General features: G+C 29.4%; 1 long non-coding RNA gene across 1 annotated transcript; it reads left to right on the top strand.

Annotated features, from left to right (window-relative positions):
• The first annotated feature begins 6792 nt into the window (after positions 1-6792).
• On the top strand, positions 6793-9192 carry LOC123265793. The gene is made up of 4 exons (XR_006509667.1): positions 6793-7069; positions 7166-8128; positions 8394-8696; positions 8781-9192. It is a non-coding gene; the product is annotated as an uncharacterized LOC123265793 (long non-coding RNA).
• The last annotated feature ends 351 nt before the right edge of the window (positions 9193-9543 follow it).

Genomic DNA, 9543 nt, shown 5'->3' with positions numbered 1-9543 from the left:
TCAAAATTTATATTCATTATCTTTTGAAATTAACCATTTTGTTTATATTTTCATCTAGTAAGTTACACCATAAAAATTTATTGTATTCCTATCGAAAGCGGGCGGGTATCAGCTAAAGTTATTAATAAATTCATAACAAATTAAGTGCGGTATTAAAAATATATTTATTATTACTCTTCATTATATTAGAAATTCATCTTTAAATCGATCTCCGTTTTTTATAATAATTTAACGATATCGTTGTAAAAATTTCTAGAGGAAGCGAAACGCTATCAGATCAATAATGTACCATTTTAATTTTAATCATTAAAAATCAGTATAATCATTTAACAATATCAACTTGATAATATTTATGTTTTTAATTTATCTGTGTTATGATATAATCGGGAGTTCATCCTTCACATGATTATTCCAATAGCATATAAGTTATTTCAGTTATTAATCGATTTAGCTATTCTTTCTTAAAAACGTATGCGATTATGAATTCCCTCAACTCGTCCCAACAGTCAATCTGATAAAATTTAAAAATCAATCATTTTTGAACAGTTATTATAGCAACGGTAAACCTATGATAACGGTAACCATGGTAACGGCAACTGGCATGGTAACGGTAAACCATGGCAACGGTAACCACGGCAACGGTAACCATAGCAACGGTAACCATGGCAACGATAACCTGGCATGACAATGGCAACCATGGCAAAGGTTGATTAGCGTGGGTGGTTGTAGGGGGGTTGAGTTCGATAATTCTTACGGGGTGCCAACTGATGGTTTCTTAGATTAGAGGGTTTCAAAATGATATTTCTGCAAGCCTCAAAAAAAAAGAGAGAGATATAGGGAAAAGGGGAAAGATTATAGGGCACGGGAGTGTGTGGAGTGAGAAGCGAAATGAGAGGGAGGTGGAGGGGAGGGCAGTATATGTGATGGTAGACGAAAATTCATTTCTGGCTAGGAATTGCGTGTAAAAATCCGCAGTTCTTAGTGAGCTGCCCACATCACGAATGGAGTAACTATGCTAAATTTCAAAGTCAATCGGGCGAATAGTTTCGAGATCTCGTGATGAGTGAGTGGTATTTCAAGCTTATATATATAGATATATATATATATATATATATGTTATGTATATATATTTATATATATATGGGATATAACGCGGCTTGTCAGGACGATAGCGTCGCCAATTTACAACGGATCTCTACCAAACTCAACATACTTATTCTACAGATAAATACCAAAGTCAAGTTCGAAGATGAGCTTAATCGGTCAAGTAATTTAGAAATACGAGGATTTCAAAATTTTGAAAATCATAAAAATTCATATTTCTTCACTTTCGAACTCGAATAACTTTTGAATGGGATAACTTATTGAAATTCTGTAAAATGCATCTGAAAGCTCTTAAAATAAGCTTCAATTTCAGTACCAAATAATATGTGTAGTCTCAAAATTATGCCCCATTCCCCTATGCCAATTATGAAATTTTAGTAGATTTCATAGAAATCTAACTATTGCATTGGTCCTCATGACGGAACTTTTGAAAAATTTTGCTATATTTCGACTCAGCTCGTCAAGCGAATTCAGAAAATGCATATGGTTCAAAAGTTTATATATGTATGTATCTATATATATATATATATATACATATATATATATATATATATATTTATATATATGTGGGATATAACGCGGCTTGTCAGGACGATAGCGTCGCCAATTTACAACGGATCTCTACCAAACTCAACATACTTATTCTACAGATAAATACCAAAGTCAAGTTCGAAGATGAGCTTAATCGGTCAAGTAATTTAGAAATACCAGGATTTCAAAATTTTGAAAATCATAAAAATTCATATTTCTTCACTTTCTTACTCGAATAACTTTTGAATGGGATAACTTATTGAAATTCTGTAAAATGCATCTGAAAGCTCTTAAAATAAGCTTCAATTTCAGTACCAAATAATATGTGTAGTCTCAAAATTATGTCCTATTCCGCTATGCCAATTATGAAATTTTAGTAGATTTCATAGAAATCTAACTATTGCATTGGTCCTCATGACGGAACTTTTGAAAAATTTTGCTATATTTCGACTCAGCTCGTCAAGCGAATTCAGAAAATGCATATGGTTCAAAAGTTTATATTTATGTATTTATATATATATATATATATATATCTATATATATATATATATATACATATATTTATATATATATGGGATATAACGCGGCTTGTCAGGACGATAGCGTCGCCAATTTACAACGGATCTCTACCAAACTCAACATACTTATTCTACAGATAAATACCAAAGTCAAGTTTGAAGATGAGCTTAATCGGTCAAGTAATTAAGAAATACCAGGATTTCAAAATTTTGAAAATCATAAAAATTCATATTTCTTCACTTACTTACTCGAATTACTTTTGAATGGGATAACTTATTGAAATTCTGTAAAATGCATCTGAAAGCTCTTAAAATAAGCTTTAATTTCAGTACCAAATAATATGTGTAGTCTCAAAATTATGTCCTATTCCGCTATGCCAATTATGAAATTTTAGTAGATTTCATAGAAATCTAACTATTGCATTGGTCCTCATGACGGAACTTTTGAAAAATTTTGCTATATTCCGACTCAGCTCGTCAAGCGAATTCAGAAAATGCATATGGTTCAAAAGTTTATATATTTATGTATTTATATATATATATATATATATATATATATATATATATATATATATATACATATATTTATATATATATGGGATATAACGCGGCTTGTCAGGACGATAGCGTCGCCAATTTACAACGGATCTCTACCAAACTCAACATACTTATTCTACAGATAAATACCAAAGTCAAGTTCGAAGATGAGCTTAATCGGTCAAGTAATTTAGAAATACCAGGATTTCAAAATTTTGAAAATCATAAAAATTCATATTTCTTCACTTTCTTACTCGAATAACTTTTGAATGGGATAACTTATTGAAATTCTGTAAAATGCATCTGAAAGCTCTTAAAATAAGCTTCAATTTCAGTACCAAATAATATGTGTAGTCTCAAAATTATGTCCTATTCCGCTATGCCAATTATGAAATTTTAGTAGATTTCATAGAGATCTAACTATTGCATTGGTCCTCATGACGGAACTTTTGAAAAATTTTGCTATATTTCGACTCAGCTCGTCAAGCGAATTCAGAAAATGCATATGGTTCAAAAGTTTATATATGTATGTATTTATATATATATACATATATATATATATTTATATATATGTGGGATATAACGCGGCTTGTCAGGACGATAGCGTCGCCAATTTACAACGGATCTCTACCAAACTCAACATACTTATTCTACAGATAAATACCAAAGTCAAGTTTGAAGATGAGCTTAATCGGTTAAGTAATTTAGAAATACGAGGATTTCAAAATTTTGAAAATCATAAAAATTCATATTTCTTCACTTTCTTACTCGAATAACTTTTGAATGGGATAACTTATTGGAATTCTGTAAAATGCATCTGAAAGCTCTTAAAATAAGCTTTAATTTCAGTACCAAATAATATGTGTAGTCTCAAAATTATGTCCTATTCCGCTATGCCAATTATGAAATTTTAGTAGATTTCATAGAAATCTAACTATTGCATTGGTCCTCATGACGGAACTTTTGAAAAATTTTGCTATATTTCGACTCAGCTCATCAAGCGAATTCAGAAAATGCATATGGTTCAAAAGTTTATATATGTATGTATTTATATATACATATATATATATTTATATATATATGGGATATAACGCGGCTTGTCAGGACGATAGCGTCGCCAATTTACAACGGATCTCTACCAAACTCAACATACTTATTCTACAGATAAATACCAAAGTCAAGTTCGAAGATGAGCTTAATCGGTCAAGTAATTTAGATATACCAGGATTTCAAAATTTTGAAAATCATAAAAATTCATATTTCTTCACTTTCGAACTCGAATAACTTTTGAATGGGATAACTTATTGAAATCCTGTAAAATGCATCTGAAAGCTCTTAAAATAAGCTTTAATGTGAGTACCATGTCATATGTGTAGTCTCAAAATTATGTCCTATTCCGCTATGCCAATTATGAAATTTTAGTAGATTTCATAGAAATCTAACTATTGCATTGGTCCTCATGACGAAACTTTTGAAAAATTTTGCTATATTTCGACTCAGCTCGTCAAGCGAATTCAGAAAATGCATATGGTTCAAAAGTTTATATATGTATGTATTTATATATATATATATATATATATATATTTATATATATATGGGATATAACGCGGCTTGTCAGGACGATAGCGTTGCCAATTTACAACGGATCTCTACCAAACTCAACATACTTATTCTACAGATAAATACCAAAGTCAAGTTTGAAGATGAGCTTAATCGGTCAAGTAATTTAGAAATACGAGGATTTCAAAATTTTGAAAATCATAAAAATTCATATTTCTTCACTTTCTTACTCGAATAACTTTTGAATGGGATAACTTATTGGAATTCTGTAAAATGCATCTGAAAGCTCTTAAAATAAGCTTTAATTTCAGTACCAAATAATATGTGTAGTCTCAAAATTATGTCCTATTCCGCTATGCCAATTATGAAATTTTAGTAGATTTCATAGAAATCTAACTATTGCATTGGTCCTCATGACGGAACTTTTGAAAAATTTTGCTATATTTAGACTCAGCTCGTCAAGCGAATTCAGAAAATGCATATGGTTCATAAGTTTATATATGTATGTATTTATATATATATATATATATATATTTATATATATATGGGATATAACGCGGCTTGTTAGGACGATAGCGTCGCCAATTTACAACGGATCTCTACCAAACTCAACATACTTATTCTACAGATAAATACCAAATTCAAGTTCGAAGATGAGCTTAATCGGTCAAGTAATTTAGAAATACCAGGATTTCAAAATTTTGAAAATCATAAAAATTCATATTTCTTCACTTTCGAACTCGAATAACTTTTGAATGGGATAACTTATTGCAATTCTGTAAATTGCATCCGAAAGCTCTTTAAATAAGCTTTAATGTGAGTACCATGTTATATGTGTAGTCTCAAAATTATGCCCTATTCCCCTATGCCAATTATGAAATTTTTAGTAGATTTCATAGAAATCTAACTATTGCATTGGTCCTCATGACGGAACTTTTGAAAAATTTTGCTATATTTCGACTCAGCTCGTCAAGCGAATTCAGAAAATGCATATGGTTCAAAAGTTTATATATGTATGTATTTATATATATTAGGGTGTTTCAAAAAAAGACGAATTTTTTTTTTTTTTTCTTTTGGTTTCTAAAAATTGATAGTATACCTAAAAACAAAAATTTTGGCGCCCATGTGAGCTCTTAATATCAATAGTAAGATTTGCCTGTATCCATTTCTTTATTTTCCATTTAAATAACACGGGAAAAATTTTTTTTAATTTTTTAATTTTTATTACTTTGGAACGGTTCATCGTAACAACAATCTGAAAAATGATATTAGTAGGAAATTTTACGCTCTACAAAAAACGTTCGACGACCAAAGTTCCTCAGATTAACGGCTTCAAAGATATCCGCGGTCAAAGATAACACTAATAAAAAATTTCAAATATTTTCCAATAAAATTACAAAAAAAATATCACATGCTATATTTTTATTATTTCTTATGTTAAATTACTTTAATTCCGTTAACCTGAGACTGTAAACTTTTTTTTTTTACTAATTAATTCAATACTTAACTTACGAAATGCACTAATATATAAATATAAACGTTAAAAATGTCACATAAATGATTTTTTGGTCTTTCTTATATCAAATTTATTTTATATTTTATAAAATTTATAAATTTTTGTAAGAGGAAAATGTAAAGTTCCTTATTACACAAACTCACCAAACACTCATCATTGCATATTATTCAAAATAATATGAAAATTCTGTAAATACGTTAAATCAATTAAATCTACTATAAAACTTGATCAAATGTTTTTTATTTGAAAAATATCAACAGAGCTTTATTTAGCTCTGTCGGTACAGAGTATTATACTCATTTAATTTGAGTGTTGTAGCTAATAAGCTCTGTGTTGGTAAGCCTGGTTGTTCGGTACTAACACCTGCACAAATTTAGCACCCCATCGAAGGACTTTTGAACTCAAAATGACCTTAATCGATAGGTCTACGTTAGGTCTGTATAGGTCCACCATCATTTTTGTTAGATCACCTATAGTTTTTTTATAAATAATTTTTTAAATTTTGCAAAAAAAAATTACATCTTAGCATCTCATTTAAACGGAAACTCATTTATCTCTATATTTCTGCATTCTTTATCGTTAGGTCAGTATTGGTCTATAGTTTTTGCTTTTATATTATTCATTTAATTCTTTTTATTAACAATTATAAATAATTTATCACTGGCGCATGCGCTCAACGCACCTAGTCATAGCATGGTGCGAAATTTAAAGTTTCCCCGTTCCGTTTTCATTGTTTTCATTATCAAAACACAAACTTCTCTCATGAAGCTCAAATAATCTCATAATTTTAATCTCTAATTACTCCTCTACTACTCTACGACTCTAATAAAAAATCAGCACGACGAATACTAAAATTGACTCAATGGTAATTATATGGTAGACCATGTAAATTACCTCAACTAACATTTTTTACATGTTCATCAGACAACATCAGATTCTTGATCGGCTTTTTAATAATTGTTTTTGTATTATCTATTTATGAATTATATTAGCTGTAAATAATTATTGGATTTATGACATAAAAATTGTCTCCGACTATTTTTAATTATACATTTTTAAAAACTCCCGCTCTTTCACTCCTGCTTAAAGAATGGGACGTAAGAGTGCGCTCTCATATTTTTTCTTCATTGGAAACTATTTCGTATAGTGTGTGCATTAATATTTTTTATTTATTTACTCCACTTTTTTTCTGATCATACGTGGTCTGGTTATGATCATTATGGAGGGTAGAGGTACCTCTACCCTCCATAATTATAACGTTAAACTAATTATTTAATTTACAAATTTTAAAGTTAAACTTCAAGTAAGTAAAGAATTTATTTCAAAATTGGTAATACATAATCGGTCATTATTTAAAGTATACTTAAATTACAATAATTTATTTAATTTTTTTTTTAAGGTATTGTGCTCACAATGATGGAGTGGCTCATAAACAAAATTTTCATTTTAAGTATTGCAACAGGATCAAGATTGAAATTATTGAAATTTTAGATCAAGCTAGAACTTATATATGGCTGATGGTCAACACACTGCAACTTCTAGAGTTCAAGTTCTTTTAGAAAAGCTATGGTGTTAGCATTACTCAGAGTCCCAGAAAATCAATCACATGTTGAACAGTTACGCTTTTAACATGAAAAATTTCAAGTCTCTATTGAAAAACACACACAGTAGTTCAGGTGGCGTATAAAGTAGAAGCATTAGTGAGTGATAATCATTATAATCCTAAAAGTATTCGAAAAGTTGCTTAAGATATGACAAGACAATGGCATCAACTTGTTACTTGTGCTGAAGAACGACATAAAATTATAACTGCCAGCATTCATTTTTAGAAAACAGCTCAACAAGTAAAATCTGTGCTGGATAGTTTGGAGCGTTAGTGTATTATGTTATATGTTAGTATGTATCATCATGATAAAGATTGGTATTTTGACGGAGAAAAAAGTAATCAAGTACCAACGTTTATCAAAACCGCGTACAAACATCAAGGACAAAAGCAAGTTTTTCTTAAGACTTCGACTCTGGTACTGCGAACAGCAAAAATATTTTCAAAGTATACAAATAGAAGCTTGACATTTCATAGCTGTAGAACTACCCGTGGTGGATCTGAAAATAAGGTTAAAAATATTTTTTAAAAATTATTAAGTAAAGAAAATAAAGTATTGGAACAATCGGGGCAACGTAAAAAACGGCTTGATCATTATTATCAATAGCGTTCTTTTTGAACGTAGAGCTAAACAAGTTTTAGAATGAATACGTTTAACTGGTGAATTTTACCTAGCCACACATACAAATGTTCAAAAAAATTATCTCGAAAATGAAAAGCTTCTTCAAGGACATAACCAATTCCAATGGTGCATCAAAAGTAAATGTTAATTTATATTTTGTAATTTTTTATTTATGAGTATCTATAATACTATATAATAGTTTAAACAGTAATTAAGTAGCTATTTACTTAATTTTTTTTTTAATTTTATACTTTAAAACAAACGATTAAGAAAATATTAATAATAATGACTCTTATTAAATATTTATCATTATTTTATGTTTATATTACTGATATTTGAAACATGAATGAAGAATATAGTATTTACTACACATATTTAATACACATATTTACTTGCTTACAGAAAACAAGACATCGAGTAAAATTATTATTATAACTGACTGACAATTTAGCAGAAAAGAGACACGCTCACGCAATACTCATAAAAGAATCTGTTACTAAAATTGATGAGCATCATAAACATTTAAGTATGGTCGTGGATTGTTACAACACGCAAATGGAAAATGATTTAAGAATAAAATCTGATGATTGTTAAAAAAATTCATCAATAGATCGTAATTCAAACCCATTACCAGAAAAAAAAAATTAAAGGAACAGATTGAAAAGAATCAAATGAAGAAACTAGAGGTTCTGCCGGATAAAAAGAGTATGTTTTTATAATTTGTTTATCTGTGATAATGAAAATATATTAATAAATTGAATACTAATTACGGATTTTATTTTATTTCAGGTTTATTATGGTTGAATTATTACATAGTAAATGAATTTAGATAAAAAATATGGAGACGTATAGACGGTGTTTCTTAGCGGAAACGCGAAATGGATGAGGCGTGACAGAAAAAAAATATGAAACAATACCAGAGGGTGTTGGTCATTAATGGGTCATTCAGGTTGCTAAATTTGATATGTACGTTACGTGTTGTAACAATAAACTAGAAAGCAATTAATTGTTAGTGGCTCACGGAGGGGTTTGGTTTGACTATTTACAAAGAAAACATCATGTTGAGCATCCAATAGCTGCATATTTTATTAAACTTGTACAACGAATTATTAAGTATTGGTTACTGCGTAAGGATTTGCAAGCATATTGTTAAGAAAGGCAGAGTGACATAAAATATAAACTTGAGGATTCTACTGGAAAACTAAAAAATATTTTTTATTTAAAATATTTTTTTTTAAATAAATAATTAAAATATTTATATTTCTCGAGGTGAAATACATTTATGAAAGTGACAATGATTTCGCAGCTTGGTGTTACTATTCATATTGAAGGTGATGAATGAAAATTTACTGCTTCGGCTAGTCGTGCACCGACTAGTGACACTAGAGTAGTATTGCGTACAAATTCATTTGAAGTAAAACAACTGTAGATTAAATATTTACTTACGTAAAGTGATACAAGAATCTTACTTTAGCTTAAGCATGCTTAAGAGTCCAGCGTAAAAAAGTTCGTCAGCAATCAAGTAATCAAATCACCCTTACATGTGTGAGCA

This window comes from Cotesia glomerata, linkage group LG5 (assembly GCF_020080835.1).
Source record: "Cotesia glomerata isolate CgM1 linkage group LG5, MPM_Cglom_v2.3, whole genome shotgun sequence".
Lineage (NCBI taxonomy): Eukaryota > Metazoa > Arthropoda > Insecta > Hymenoptera > Braconidae > Cotesia > Cotesia glomerata.
The sequence above is the reverse complement of the archived record's forward strand: the minus strand, read 5'-3'. Positions and strand labels throughout refer to the sequence as shown.